The sequence below is a fragment of the Corapipo altera genome, unplaced genomic scaffold (assembly GCF_003945725.1).
Source record: "Corapipo altera isolate COAL_440 unplaced genomic scaffold, ASM394572v1 62, whole genome shotgun sequence".
NCBI lineage: Eukaryota > Metazoa > Chordata > Aves > Passeriformes > Pipridae > Corapipo > Corapipo altera.
The window spans coordinates 1189872-1206171 of NW_020884894.1; the positions used below are offsets into that span (position 1 = coordinate 1189872).

At 38.5% G+C, this 16300-nt stretch overlaps 1 long non-coding RNA gene across 1 annotated transcript in view; it reads left to right on the forward strand.

Annotated features, from left to right (window-relative positions):
- Positions 1-16300, forward strand: part of LOC113948662 — a 60331-nt gene that overhangs the window by 20316 nt on the left and 23715 nt on the right. The window contains exon 2 of the long non-coding RNA XR_003528206.1: positions 12010-12136. This is a non-coding gene — a long non-coding RNA (uncharacterized LOC113948662). The remainder of the gene's footprint in view (positions 1-12009; positions 12137-16300) is intronic.

Below are 16300 nucleotides of genomic sequence, written 5' to 3' on the forward strand. Positions count from 1 at the left end.
CTTGGAGTCAAAGTGACTACAGCAGTTGGTCGGAAATGGGTGCTTAGCAGCTACAACCCTTTGAAAAATTACCACCTCACACCTCCACCCACCCAGAAATGAAGAAAGGTTTTCACAACACGTGGCCAAGTGCAGCAGAGGCAGCTAGAAGAAGCTCTCAAGTGCTGACAATAGGACAGTCTGAAGCAAAGCTTCCCCTTGCATCTGACTGAATGGTTGGTTCGACAGCCAAATTGCTGCATCGCCAGTGTGCAGCAGACAGGATGCTGAGATCACCAGATGGGGTTTAAAAATCACAGAATTAAAAATCATAGACTTAAAAATCATGGATTTTTAAAATTATGAAACTTTTGAAATCTTATTAGCCTGCTATATTAAGCATTTGGGTTTAAGATTTTCTTTAAAAATATGATGTGTCAAAAATAGCAGGGACTAGGACCCTAAGGCTGAATTTTTTGGATAGTCAAAGCTAGAATTCTTCCGTCATTATAAAAGGCCAGGACCTGAATATAAAATTCGAAGCTTGTTCTAGTGTTATCAGATTTGAAAACTACCTACTATTTAAACTGCCTGCATTTTGATGTATTTCTTAGAACAGCACAGGAACAGACAGCAAGTTTGGCCAGCGGGAGCTTATGAGAGCTGAACTGTGTGTTACAGTCATGAGGAGCTCAGCTACACAGTGACATTTTGGTGTGTCTCCCCAGAAAAATGAAAATCAAGACTCAGGAGGTAGTCAGGTCTAAATTTTTTAGGTAAATATCTTGTTTCCCATAAGACAAGCAAGCAAACAAGGAAGTGAAAAAATTCTCTGCATATGTGCACTGTATGTATGGTGGGCTTTCTGACAGCCCAGTCTGCCCCATGTTCTCAAACCAGTCTTTCTCCAGAGAAGAAATGTACTTGCATGTGCACCTTACATGTAGAGCCTCATCCTCTGATCCAAGTGTTAAGTCCAGGACTGTCCTCCCTCTTATTTGGAATCTCTTGATCATTGTAATAGTTTCCCCTGGTAAGGTCAGGCCATCAGGTCAGCTCATTGCAGTGGCAGTTCTTCTCTCAATCAGATGCAAGGCAGAAAGGAGTGGAGAGGGGGATGGTAAGGAGATTTTTATGATACAGTCATCTGGGGCTTGCAAGAGCTGTAAATTGGGATTTAGAGTGATATCACAGTTCTTTCAATTATTTCACCAAGTAACAAGGGAAACAGCACTTTGAATGTAGTACTAATGAATAAATAATGCACTCATTTGAAAGCTGGAGTTGAGACTGAGAAATATATCCAGTATTTTTTAGTGGGCCTGAAGTTCCATTAATGTGCTGGATCAGACAGAGGAACCACGCAGAGGGATGCACATGATGCCAGTGTGGCTCTGCCACCTGCCCCAGCCAGCAGGGAGGCAAGCACAAGTGTTCTTCCACACCTTTTCTGTGTGCCTAGGCTCCCCGTGCATTGTTACACTTTTTTCATCTAAGGGATGTGGAAAAAAAGACAATGTTAGGTTAAATATTGTTTGAATCTGTCATTCCTTTTATTTAGCACCCATATACTGCTCACCTCAGGCTTGGACTTGGTTGTGTCCTGTGAGGTCCTTGGCCTGCTGGAACAAACCACAGTGAGAGGTCACCAGTCCCTCTGGGGAAGCTCTGACCACTTTCACTGCTCTGTGACCATGTCCTTGGACTGTTTGATGAACTTTGCATAGATAGTTCTGGTCCATTTGGTTGTCAATCAGCAGTACAGTCACTGCAGTCATATGGAAACTTTCTGGATTAGATGAAATGCTGCCTGGTCCCATAGAACATCAAAGATGATCAGGGAGCAGAGTACTTAAAAGTTATCTGTCCTAATAATTTCTCTTCACTCCGTCCATTTTCCTTTGCAATCCTTTCCAAGCAATCATCCTGTATGGAATTGTGTAGACCTGCTTACAACTGTCCCTTGGTTGCCCAGTGTTTTTCTCTTGCTTCAGTTACAGCAATAACAAACTATAATTCATTGCCTTATGCAGCTCCAAGTACACTGTTGCTGATTACTTTTCCTAATAATTTGAAAACAGGGTGGAAATCTGTCACGTGCATCTTTACTAATAGAATCTGTATAGCTGTGATGAATATTTGTGTTGTTTTGGAGGAGGAGTACCTTCTACAACTAGGAGTTTGTGGAATTTCCCCTCCCTGCTTCTATGGATTGTAAATTCTTGATGAGTAACTGAGATCAGGTCACAATGGAATGAAATCTGTGACATATTATTGATTTCTTTTAGAGATTAGGAAATTCATAAGCCATAAGATGCACTTTAGGTTTGGTCCTATCTGGCAGATCACCTGCTGGAATCAGTGAGTCTCTATGGATGCAGTCATTTCAGGATCACTATCATCATTCAGACATAAAAAATTAATTTTAAAATGGATATGTAATAGACTTAATTTTTATAAAATGAATATTTGCAGTTAGCATCAACAAATACATTTCATTTCATTTGATGTTTGTGTTTTTCCTCGTTCTTAACTATTAGATAGATGAAAAGCTTTGAATCCAGTTTGAAATATGGTATTATATATCCTACGTTAGGTATCTTTGAAATAGCATGTGTGGGTGTTTATGACAGTTTTGAAGATTGATGATTGACAGTCACTCCCATAAAAAGTAGTAATATGAAGAATCACTTGTTTCAAGAATGCTGAGAACATTCTTTACTTTGATTTTTATTCTTTCTTTTATGAAACCTGAAAAATAGTTTTATTTTTTAAGAATAAGAAAATATGAACAAAAAGGCACTCCATTAGGCTAATCTACTATTTTTTTATTTGACTGCATGATCTAAAAAACCAGCTCATATTCTGCCTCCTAAAGTCATACAGAGTGCTTTTTCAGGTTTTGTTTATTGTAAACTCGATCCTACATAATCCTTACTACTCCACAAAACTTTGGAAAGGCAAAGCAACTAGAAAATCAATGTAAGGAAATTTTGTGAAGCAATCCTTTCCACAGTGAGTGTGAAAACCAGAAGAAAATAGTATCCCCAGAAGTGTAAAGTAGCTTTGGTTTCTACCCACACTTCACCATTCTTGAGATAAATGTTGCAGACCATTTTGGACTCTGAGGAAGCCACACCACCCGAGCAGCTGCCTGGACAGCCACCTCCTCCGGGAATGCAGCAGCACCTGAGGTAAAGCTCAGCCCTGCAGGATTCTCCTCTCCCTTTTTGGTGGTGATGCAACACCCTGTTTCTACTCTGGTCGTTGTATGTGATGATATATATTGTGGTCGTATTGTTTAATATTGACTAGAATCTTAAAATGCTTTTTTGTTTATTTAATTTTCAGTGGCAACAGTTCCCCTTTCCTCCCCATCCTTGAATTTGTTATTTTTTAGGTTTCAGGTTTGTAGGTAGGAGGGGAATGTATTAAGGATCAAAACAAAAGCTGTTGATGATGGGTGCTTTAAATTACCTTCGTTATCTATTAGAGGATTTTTACAGGTGAAATGGGTTTTTATCATGACATCTAAATTTCAGTCTGTCTAATGTTTAGACTGAGTCTTTCTGTTTACTCATCAAGTTTCCAGGGGATTCAGCTGGCTTTGATACAAAACAGTCATAAATTTTATCTCATCTATTCCAGGTCACTCTTCACCATAGACAGTTTTTATTAACTAGTCATATAGCCTAGAATTATATAACTAAGAAATTACCATATAGCTTATTAGAAATGTTAAAATATGTGCTCTAATTTATAAAAATAAGTTCCTTTCTCATGGCCTCTTCTCCCAAGAGGTAGATCTTGTCCATCAGTGCTTCACTTAAATTGCATCATATGACACTGGTGGTACTTACATAGTCTTTGAGGAGTATTGGCTTGTGTTACTACTGGGGTTTTGACCAGGGACAATTGATTTTTATTTTGTGACTATGAAGCAGAAAGACACCTATCTGCAGACTTTTTCTGCTCAGCATGCTGACAAATCAGATGTTTAGCTGGTGCAAATAAGTATAGCATACTTCCTTACAACAGCTTAGCCTTTAACATACCAGATTTAAAAAAAGAAACAAGTCAGATTCCATGGCTTGAAAACTATTCTTTTCAGAAGTGAATCATATGCTTTTAGCAAGTAGTATATTGTATACTTACAGTATACTATATTTAATACTTATATGAAGAGATAAAGAACTGCATCTAGTTTACAGGAAGGTGGAATAGAAATGAAGGTAAACTTCTAGCTCTGCCTTTGCCCTGCTTAAACTGCAGTTCCTGTTCAACCTCTAAGAGCCTGACTAGAACCTTTACCTTCCTCAGAAAGTGCTTGGATACCTGATGAGAAAAGAAGATCTCTAGGATCACAAAAAAATATAGTCATAAAGATAGGAGATTTTCTTGTTAGCTTACAGGACAGGTAATTTCTCAAATTGTGCATTTGTGCAGAGAAGTAAAAGATCCCCACTGTGTATCTGTGTTTGTTAACTTAATCTTTTCATGTTCAAAATGGTGGGAATGATAGCACTGCAAATAATGTGTTATTTTTAAGGCTTTCTAAGTCCTGTTTCTCAATTGACTTGGACATACATACTTGTTAATTAGGAGGAAAGTCTATGTGGGACTCCTTATGTTAGACAGATTGCAAATAATAAACAGGCTCTGCAGAAGTGAAACATTTCTACTAGTTTTGTGAGAAAGCAGTTTCTACTAGTTTTGTGATAAAGTCTGAAACATTTTTTGCTCACTACATACAGTAAAAAGCAATATATATTTCTAGGCTACCAGTACTTTCTCCCAGATTTTGTGAACAGGAGCAAAATACCACAATTTTCACTAGCTCCTGGGTGATAGCTCTGTGTGTTTTATTAGGAAAAATGTGGTAATGTGTTGAAAGATTAATAAATAACTTGTGAAAAACCTTACTTACTGCATACTCTGAATGGCCCATTGTCCTCCCATCATAGTAAGACTTCATCATACTATGAATCACTCAGCAATCCAGAAGCAACGTATCACAGGTAGCATATGCCTTTACATTTCAGAAGAGTGACAAACATGGTATTTTACAGTGCTGTGCATGACTAATGATGCAGGAATAAGTAGGAGTAGGAAGTACACTGGAGTTATAAAGATATGTTTTAAATGAAACCTAAAAAGCAATCAGCTAGCGAATTTTATTTTCTGATTGTTTTGTGCTTGAGAGAGTGGGAGCAAAAACCAGACATTATTTCAGTCATCATGACTATGCTTTCCTGGCATGCATGTACAGGAAGACACAATCTATTCTTGTTTCTATATTGAAAACTAGAGACTTAAGTTTACGTGGGTCATCTACATACATTTTTGCAAACCAATACCATTGTAAGGTTTCCTCTTGGAAAGACTGTTCACTGATGAGGCTCAAGCTCTTCAGTTCTTTTCTCATCAGGTTCTGTGGCCTCTTTGTGAATTTAGTGACATAAGATAGACAAAAGTTGCCAGGGAAGAGATAACCTTATATGCAGTTTGACTATTTCTCATGTAGCACAACTGATTTAGGTGACCATTGCTGATCTCACATCTGCCGCCAGCGTTTCACAAAAGCTTTTGAACCCAGATCAGTTCACAACCAACTTTATAGTATGACTTCATAAACAGTTAGAGTGGTGCAACTCAGAATGAAATAAATTGCAGCAGGAGATGGGAACAAGTGTACCAGTGCAGGAGACGTCCTTTTGGGAAATGGAGCTGAGGTGTGCTCACACCCATCCTGCTGGTTACCTTCCACTGACAGCAGGAACTAACAGGAGGAGGATGCTGGAGCTGTTTCTGCAGACAGTGTCAGACCATGGGTTGATGTGTAAGAGCTCCTCCCTATAGGCTAAACATGGTTTATCTTATGCACGTTGATCTTTAGTTGATTTGCAGTACTTTCTTCCTGAGTTTCCATGCATACCAGTCCTAAGTGTGTTAGGAACACTCGTGTTTGGTAATAAACCTAAAAATATATTTGTACGTTGAAATAGGTGATCAGATACTGGCAAAGAGAGAATAATCGACACAAGGAAATTCTTCCAGGCACTTTGTTTTAATACTGATAGTTTCACATGTTCATATGAAATGTCTCAGTACAGTTCTAAGAGACATCTTTAAATGCCCCCAGCTTAATTTCTGAGACTATGTTTCTGGAGAAGGTAGATTTAGCATGCTTTGAAACAGCAGTTTTACTAAAGTAACCTTTAGGACTTTACACGTATTCTAACTAAAACCAGTTTAGGATCTGATTGGAAATGAAGTCTATTGCTGTTGCAGTTCTAGGATCTGTTTTTTCTTTAGAAGTGGGGTCAACTGTGGAGGTTCTTTGGTTTCTGGGTCACAGACCCTACCTTTTCTGTGCTACTACAGATTTTTGTGAGGCCACTTCTGTAGATTTCAGCACAGAAAAGAGGATTAACTGCAGCACAGGAACAGAAATGAACAGTCAGAGTCTAAAAGGAAATACAAGAATTTCTATGCCTTACTGTCAGAGAAAAATGTCAGGTAATTACATCTTGAGCTACACCAAGATTGCATTTCAGTGATTATTAAGACAACAGATATCTTTTAACTTGTTTCTCAACCATCTCATGACTGTAAAAGGGTGAGTTTATTGTCGTATTCACTAATGACTTTAAACAGCCTTTATGCTGATTTATAGATTAGCTATGACTGCAGGAGAACTGTGACCTGAACCACTGTCCAAGTGTATGCTTTTTGAGTTTGGGTAGGGACAGAAAACCTAAAAATATTTATGTGTGAGAGCTGGCGAAGAGGCAAAGTGGGAAGGCCTGCAAGGGCATTTTGGAGCTTTGTGTCAAGTTTGGTGTGGTGCATGGGCAGGTGTTGGGGTCTGGGCTTTGGGAAAATCATCCACTGAGATGGTGTGACCAGTTCACAGCATGCCTGTAGCACGTAAGCTGTGCTTCGAGTGGTTTAAGCCTTTTGTTTTGGGGTGAAGTGTTGAGTTTAGGGGTAGCTTTTTGGCTAACAATCATCCAGTTCAAGTGTGTGCCTCACTGTTAATGTGCCTGAGCTAAAATACTGTGCAACAATTTTTACCCTAAAAAATAGGAAGACCCAAATCCTAGAGTCTTCCAGAAGTCAGAAAACACAACTGGTATCTACTAGTGGCTCTTATGATCACTCTTTTTAAACAAGTTGAGCAAACAAAACACTTTTCCTTCCTTCTAGCTAGAAAGTTCTGGTGTCAGCATGGGTAAGTAACACTCACAAGATATAGCAAATGATTTCTTAGGAACTGTCCTTTTCATATTCATATATATGTACATATGCACCGTTGTACCTTGGCTTTCAAGCATCATGTGTCTGTTTAAAAGAAAAGGACACACACCTTGAAAATCAGTTGTCAAACAAAGTGCTTGAATTCCAGCTGAGCAGGATTCCCAAAAGAGCAATCCTTGCCAGTTTGTATTATGGAAAGGCCGAATTCTGACACACTGTTCTGTGGAGCCTTTTCCACACACTAAAGCAGTCTGAATTAATTCTCATGTTAGAGTCAATCAGCTTGAGAGTTTTCCTGAAGGCAGTTGTTTCAAAGTGCATGCAGTTTTAATGAAAAGCAAAGATAGCTGTTTTCAAGCTTGGAGAGCTAAAAAGATATTTTCCCAGAGGTTTCTGTATGTATACCAGGCCATTAACAGTTAAAAAAGTAAAATTCTGTCAGGTGTCAAGCATGTTTGGTAAACTAGCTTTGCAAAGGCAAGAAGCTTGTTTCTCTGATCAGATCTCTTTTCCCCTTTGTCTGATGCTGTTATGCAGGCCCAACACTAAAATATTGTACTTAGTGGGTTTGCTGAGACACTGTTTGTCGTTTTGGTGTTATTTGGTTACTTCTTGACTCCTTGTTCTCAGTGAATGTTGCTTCTTTTTGTGATGGATTTGTTCTTCTTCATTAAGAAGTTAGGAAAGGACTTTAGTGGGACTAGACTGCTAACCATAAACCAAGAAATTTTCAAGTCTTAGAAACTTGGTCTGCATGGTTCACAAACACTGAGTATTAGTATCTGCATTGTGCTTGTTTAGCTAAGAGAGTAACGAGGAAATGTTTAAGAGAGGTGAGCTTCTATGGGGACAGACTGTTCTTAGACTTTGTTTATATTTATTTAGTTCATAAACTCACATAATAAAACAGTTTCAGACTACATAAACTGTTTTCAAAAATTGCTTGAAGAATATCCATGTAAGGTGAGTTTGGGTGTAGATGGGGACAAAGTATCTCAAGTGTACCATGTGTATTCTAAGATTAATAGGAAAACCTTTCAGTGTGGTCCGATTGCATCATCGATGCACCCTCCCTATTGAGGCAACTTGCTTTTGCAGCTGTTTGATATAAATTCCTCGCATATGTCTTAGTCCAGTTGGTTTATTTTTATAAACAATAAATAGCCAACATTCCTGCAGTGTTTCCCTTCCCTCGGACAGTCTCGTGGAGCCATTTGCCATGAAGGCGGTGGCTGCGATTAGCGGCGTTTGCACAGATGGCGGCCATCGTTTGGGAAATCTCATAAATAGTGGAACACGTGGACTTTTTCCTCCCCCCTTCAACATGATCACAATAGATTATGAGGGCCTACAAATCACTACCAGATGATATTAAGTTGCTTTGATAACACTCTGGGTCCCTTCCGGTGTGATATTTTTCTTCATTAGAAAGGATAGCTCAAGCACACCAAATCCTCTTACTCTTTTCTCAAAATTTATAGATCTCAGCCTCTAAACTAATTGTTAGTTGCACAGCATGCCCTAAGCTGTGCCCAGACAGAGCAATTACATCCCCCGGCCCTGATTAAAGGCACAGAGGAAACAGAAGTGCAAAGAAAATGAAACACTCTTGGCTGTTTGGGCAGGATGTCATTGCTGTTGTTTGCCTTTTTTGACATTTGTTGATAAAAGTGAGAAAGGAGGTCAGTTATCCATCACTGACCCTTGTTCTATGCCAAAGATGTGACAGGCTTGTCTCAGGCTACTGACTCCGTTTATGAAATTATAAACAAAAAGGGGTTTCTAGGCCAGTGTGCTTCCTTTCTATTAACAGCTCAAGAAATTCTTCATTTCCCCCCTGCTTTCTGTGTCTTTTACACTCATTTGCTTCTGTGTGTACGCCTAAAACCACAGAATGTTTTTGTTGAATGAGTAGAGCTGTACTATGATAAAAACTCTGCAAATTACCTAGAACAAGGGAAAACTCATATTCAAATGTTTCTGCATATCCAGGCATTTGTTATGGAATGTTCATCACCTGTAAATTGCAGCTTTCTAATAGATGTGTTTTCCTTTTATTATTTGAAGTAACTTTATGGCTGACTATTTGTACACTTTAAGAACCAAAATCAAGTTTTCCAAAAGAAAATGGGAAAGCACTATTTGCACCTCATATTTTTTCTGAGGTCCTCATGTTCAAGTTTGTACATTTGAAGCAGAAGTACTTATTTTTAAAGTACTCAAGTGGCTTAAAAATCATATACAAGCATCTAAAAATAAGATGGCAGAGAGCAACAACTTTCTTGCATTAAATCTAAGCTTGTGTTTTCAATGCAAATGGTTCCAGTCTGCTGGGAGTTATCCATTTCATAGAGCAGTTTGTAGAAAAGGTACTGTATTGTATTTTAAATATTTTTGCCAGGACTGCCAGAGACTTCACATTTTGAAGTCTTTGTTTAACCAGTTTCTCTAATTGCTTTATGTGATACACTAACACTGCTTCATACTAAACAGATGGCTTGTACAAAGGATCAAACCATAATCTCATGGTGTCTATAAAGAGTCAGAAACAAACAGCTTAAATATTTTTGAAAGTAAAAATAGATTTTTTTTTCCTATTTTTTTCACTTTGTATTCTGTTTCCTCCCTTTTTAAGACAAAGAGAGATTTTCTATTAAATGACCACACCCTGTCCCAATGTTTAAATATCTGATAAACTCAGATATAGTAGTTCTTCTCTCCTCTGTGTCCCGTGCACCATGACTGAACAGAAGAGAAGCTTTCGCAGTCACTGTCTCTTAAAATGACCAAACATCAAAGAAGTTCAGTGAACTTGAAATTATATCAGGAAGTAGATCAGACAAAACCTTACTTGTGTGCATCTGTAGTTTCCACCGTTTTGTGCTTTTAAGTGGATTTAGTTTCAGATATTCTGTCTGTGGAAACTGTACACTTGCAAAACTACAGGTCACTCCCCCACGAGCCTTGGTCCCATGGGCAGTTTTATTATTGCTGTTAAAGGCTGACTGATCTGGTATTAGTAGAATAATACAGTAAATAAACAGCATGTAATAAATTAGAGCTTCACACTTTGAAGTCTTTGTTTAACCAGTTTTTTAATTGCTTTATGTGATACATTGACACGGACTGCTTCATGGTACAAAGCTTGGTTGCACCATGGATCAAATCTATAATCTCATGCTGGCTGTAAAAAGTAAATACATAAATAAATTTTAAAAATCCAACAAAACAAAACTAACAAACTATTTAAACAAGGTGCTTATGACCTAAGATCCCCACAAAACTGCTGTAACTAATGACTGAACATTGTCAGAATGGGAGTCAGTTTGTTAAGACCCTACAGATGAAAGCAAGCATGAAACCTTGTGTTACATTCCCACAAGAAGCAGTGATGAGCAAAAACCTATTTTCAGGTGCAGTGAGTTTCTGTCCTTCTCAAATAATCAGAATTATAAAGACTGACTTAAGATATTTGCTAAATGCATGCTTGAAGTGATCCTTGAGATAGGTCTCTTATAGAAAAATACGTTCCCTGTCCTGCTACCATTTTAGAAGTCTTCCCTAACCAGTGTTGCTGGAGAAGCCCTGCAAAGAAAAATTCCAGTAGCCTTACTGCCAACCTTAGCTGACTGATATGGCTGTTGAGAGATGTACTTTAGGTGAAGGAGGGATTCCTCTTTTCTTGGCAAAAGAAAAATCCATAGATTTTACCTGTATTCCTTTCTCTAGCATGCCTGTATATCTATTTGTCTGTGCAGTTCAGAAATCAAAGAGTCAACTGGGGGTTTTTTTGAGGCTGTAGACAGAGAGGGTGAAAACCTCTGGTTTTTCTGTTCCCTTGTTGTTTAAGAACCTTGCAAGAAAAAGGAAATCCACTCTGACATTCTCTTTTCAAGCTATCTATAAATTATTTTCTGGAACATTTCCTGAAATAAACAGAATGCACAAGGTCTGACAGCTCTCCACATGTGCTTTTGGTGCAATGGGTGAATATAACTACTGTTCCTGTAAGACAAGGCAGAAGTGAGACATTACATGCCATGTGGGAGAGGCTGTTAACAAATTGGTGGAAATGGTTACGGTTTTCAACTTGTCAAGCATCATTTTCTTAGCTTGATGACACCTTGTAAGACCAATAAATAATTTATGGGGTATCTAAATGTTTCAAATAGGAGTTTAAGGACTGGAGGAAAGAGGTCTAGGGTCTCATAGTTAATCCTATTCGAGCAGCTTCTTATTAAAACAGCCCTCCACAAATTGATTACAGCTGCAATCCCTTTTAAGAAGGATTATTTAAAAATCCCAATTATAAAGACTATTTGTAAAGAGTAAAATACTTAGTGTCAGTTTTGCGTGGAGACTGTGGCTTGACTCAGTTGGCAGAAGTGGGTTATCCTTTTCCTGCCTTTCTTTTCGGGAGGGTCTACTCGTGGTCATTTCGAACAGTGGCTTTAACACAGTTGCTGCAAAGGAGGTTTGCTTTTTTCATGTCACTTGTACTCCCTGGCTGCCTCTGCTGGCCCACCTCTGGTAGGCTCTGTTGTCCTTTACCTCCTTTTGGCCCTTTTGCTTGACTTCATCTGACATAAGGAAATGATATTTCAAATCCACCCTAATTCAGGACTTGGTCCTGAGATCCCATTTAATAGCATTTCCCCAGAAGGGCACATCTTCATTCTTACAATTCGTATTCACTCACAACCTACAGTAAATGCGAGTGAATCTGATGGGAAAAAAGGGCTAATATGGCTGTGTTTTGTCTCATTTTAGGTGCTTAAGACCACCTCTGAAAAGCTTCTTTGCACAATTCTGATGACATCAGCAGTAATAAACCCACTGATGAACACAGTTTAACAACAGTTGTGGAACACTGAACCATGCAAAGGAACCAGGGCAGGTCAGTGCATTGGATTCTGTGGTTGACATTTGGAAACATTTCTAATGATCTGACTATGCCATTATATTTTAAAATATTCTAGTGACTTCAGAGGGATTCATATAATACACTGTGAGTCCTCTAAGGACTAGTTTTCTTACAGCTAACCTGTATAACACATCATGTTTGCATTTTCAAATAGGGTGACCTCAGTTGTCCTCACTCAAACAAGTAATGCCCCTTCCAAAGCTTCAGTCACCAGAGACTGTTGCTTGAACTGCTGTGACAAAGCTTATTTTCTTATGGCAGTAATGTTTGAAATAGTGTATATTAAATAAGTATTTAAGAAAAGTCTTAGAAACAGAGCTGTAAATTTGTAAACACGAGTACTTAATCAAGAAACTGAACACTTAGAGATCCAGTCAGGGACAGAAACATACCCTATAGCCATTTATCTAATCAAAATTAACAAAGTACTTAAAGAGTGAGCACTCGTAATGAGCTGCTTGTGAATAAGCTGGCAACCACGAATAATTCTCTGAATACAAATACTCTTTCAAGGAAAAGCTGAACTGCTTCTGAGCAGCTAGTGAATAGAAAAACAAAAAGCAGGTGGCATTTACCAAATAAACTGTGTGTTTCACCCAGTTTTGCTGACCATGACAAGAGTGATAAAGACAAACAATACTTCCTTTCATAGATAAAGAAAAAGGATAGCTGAGTAAGAAAGATGGTAGATTGGGCAACTTCTATTCAGGTCTCCATTTAATCACACACTCACCATTTTGTTTTAGTCTCACTGCTTTACACTCATGTTTTATTCTGAGAACTTAGGGTCACGTTTTTAAAGGTTGAAATCAACTCCACTTAATTTTAGCAAGGGTTAAATGCCAGCCTTACCATTCCTGTCAGTGCTTACTCATTTGTTAGTGTACTTAATAGCAGTTCCCTACTTCTGGGAGACATGGAGAGGTACATGTATTGGTGGTAGTGAAGCATGTGGGTAAAATATTTAAGATCACGCCCTCATTTATGTTTAATGACTGTATGAATACAGAAACAACTTTTGTCATCAAACTACAGAAAAATTGGACTGTTAGAAGTCTTTTGAAGGGTGTATTTTACTTTGCTATCATTTTCCAAGTAGGGTTAGGGGAAAAAAAACAGATAAAGGAGGTTATTTGAATTTATAATTTTTTTTCTTTCTGAGGTTTTGCCTCAGTTTATGAGAAGACAGGCTGCTACTAAAGCTTTTAGTCTAGCATCTCACCACTATGTGGACTGCCCTGTGGGCTTCTTTCTATGTAGACATGCATATCTGCACACATGTATGAATCTATTTCACAGGAATATCTAGTCATCATTCCTTTTACAGTAGTTCTAACTTTCTGCTACATGTGCTGAGCTGTAAAGTATTAAGCCTTGTAATCCCTCAACCCCTTAGATGTGGTTTGCTGTGGGGGGAGGGCTGTAAATCCACGGTGGCAAACAAGAAAAGCCTGAAGCTGTGAGCAAACAGGAAACAAATTATCTCAATCCCAGAATGTAAACTGTCATTGACAGAGATGCATGAAAGAATCATAACAGGGAAACCTGCTTCAATTTTTCATCCAGTTACCAGCTGAATCACTGCCATTACACTGAAGAAGCAACTGCCAGCCCACCACTGACATGGCAGAGTTCTTTACATGTTGTTGTGTGCACAAAGCAACCATATAGCCTGACTGGCATTTGCTCCTTTTCATGATTGCAGACTGATAATTATTGTGCACTGCCTCAAGCTTGTAATTAGAGGCCACCAAGAAACAAAAAATAGCTGAATTTCAAGATTAAGCCTTTTCCATGACGAGTCATATTTTCTCAGCAGGGAATATGCTGTTGCCAGTGAAAACAGAAATCACCTATGCTGTGCTGGTACCAGATTAAAAGACATATTAGCTGCAGGAACAAATGGAGAATTCATATATTATAAAAAGTAATAATAACTGTCATTGTTGCTGGTGGCAGAGTTGATGCTGGCTCCTGTCACAATGCAGCTTTTAAGGGGGATGGGACAAAACACTGAGCTCCCAAGTACTTGTAATTATATATTCTATAGTAATTTTTCAGTATGGATATTCACTCTGTGTTTTCAGCATGTTCTCATTCTTCTTTCCCAGGCTTCTCTCCTATCTCCCAAAGCTTTGCAGTTTAAGTTCATAGGAGATACTTCACTTCCTTTATTGCATCAAAAAAATGTGCCCTCCTAAGCATGCCACCCTGTTTGGCTCACTTTCAATGGTAGGCAGAGTATAACAAGTTAATAAAGCATTGGAGAAACACTTAGAACAAAGTGAAATACATGAAGAAGACGCTGTCAATGAGGAATGTTAAAGAGAAGGTTTTGAGTTTCTTTTTTACTTTCTCATTTTATGACTTTTTCTGTGTTGTATAGTGATGACTAAGATAAGTTGCTTTGGAAAAATCAGAGCTGCCCTGCAATAATAATCAAATCAGTCTATATATGGACAAGTTTAGTGGTATGTTTACTGTAAAAATACATTGGTTTCACTTAATGGAGGATTTGGAAGGGGGAAGTAGAAGGAGAAGGAGGACCCTGGTTGAAACTTCTTGGCACACTATTAAGAATCATTTAGGAAAGTTCTATCAACTCTGAAGGTTCCTCTTCAGCCATTTGAACCAGGGCAAAAAATGCTCCTTAAATACAGGAAGAAAAAAAAGTAGATGGTAGATTTCAAAGGGTGATCTTTTGAGAGATGGGATTTTATGGTTCAGGAGAATTTGCCTGAGGCAGAGCTGTGATCTGGGAAGAATCAGAAGCAGCAGCCCTGCTCACACTGCCAGAAGTGGCTGGCCTTAGGTGAGAGGAAACACCTAAATACCTTTATAAATAATACTTATCTTTCAGAAGGCTGTGGATCACTACTCATTGCTGGATGCAGTCTGGAAAGATGACTACCTGGGCTCACCAGGCTTGCTGAACAAGACAGCTGGATTTGGGGACTTAGGATTTAAGTCCATTTCTGGTCTGAGGGTGTCAGTTCTGCCCTGTGGATCATTTACAGTAATTAATAGCTTGCAGAAAATTAAACCATCTCACTGAGAGTGTCTGACTGAGTGCTCAGCTGAGGCTGGTTAGGTGGGATGAGGGAGAAACAAGAGTGAGACCACTCTTCTGAGGCTGGTAACTATTATCTTAGTTCAGCTGCCCTGTGAAACCTCCCTGAGAGTGAAGGGAGCTGCAGAAAGTAAAGAGCAAACTTCTAAAACTTAAGTACCAGAGGGACATTTTGTACTTCAGTTGCTTCTGTGACTGTGGGTTTAATGTAGCTCAACCAACCACAAGACCATTACCCTGGTTTTCAGATGGGTTTTGTAGCTACTTTGGAGGTGCAGGAGGGATGAACACAGGGTCCAATCACAGTGTGGATAGTGCCAAGAAATTAGAAAGAGGCAGAAATACCTGTGTGCTGTGATATTTTTTCCTTGCAGCTTTCTGTCATGCTTGCTTTTGTAGTTTAATGAGAGTACTCTCACATAATAAGCTTTATTAATACAAAAAATAGCCATGTATAGTCAATTTGAAATTTGGGGGCAGAGGGGTATATGTGTGTGTAGATAGGTGTGCATGCAAGGAAGCAGAGTTTGGTTCTCAAGGATAACCTTAACTCCTTACCTATACCCACTAAGCCTTGTAGGATATCTTCAGTTATTTGAAGATCTTAAACATATCTATTTTGTCTATCATCTAGTATTTTAATATGTGGTCATTAAAATATTTTGAAAAACAGCTGTATTTGAGGAAAAGTAGACAGAGTGCAGTTCAAAGCAGTTGATGTACATCTGCAAAGACCTCACTTTCCCCTCACTGATGAGTTACATTCTCCTTCCATCCTGACTGCATGCTCCTTTTCCCCATTTAATGACAGAAAGACAGCCAAGCACTTTCCTTTAAGATACTAGCTTGGGAGACTGTTCATCTACTCTGTTTGCTAAGTAAAAATGTCTTACTTTTGGGATGCTGAAGATTTTACCCTAGTCCCTCAGGGATGGCAGAATGCTTAATTTCCCTTAAAGTCATTCTGTATGCTCAATGAAAACTTTTGCTGCTCCTTGTTGTCAATTTAGTGTATTATTACTTATTTTAAACTCATTGAAGTTACCTTTGCAGTCATGATGTTGAGT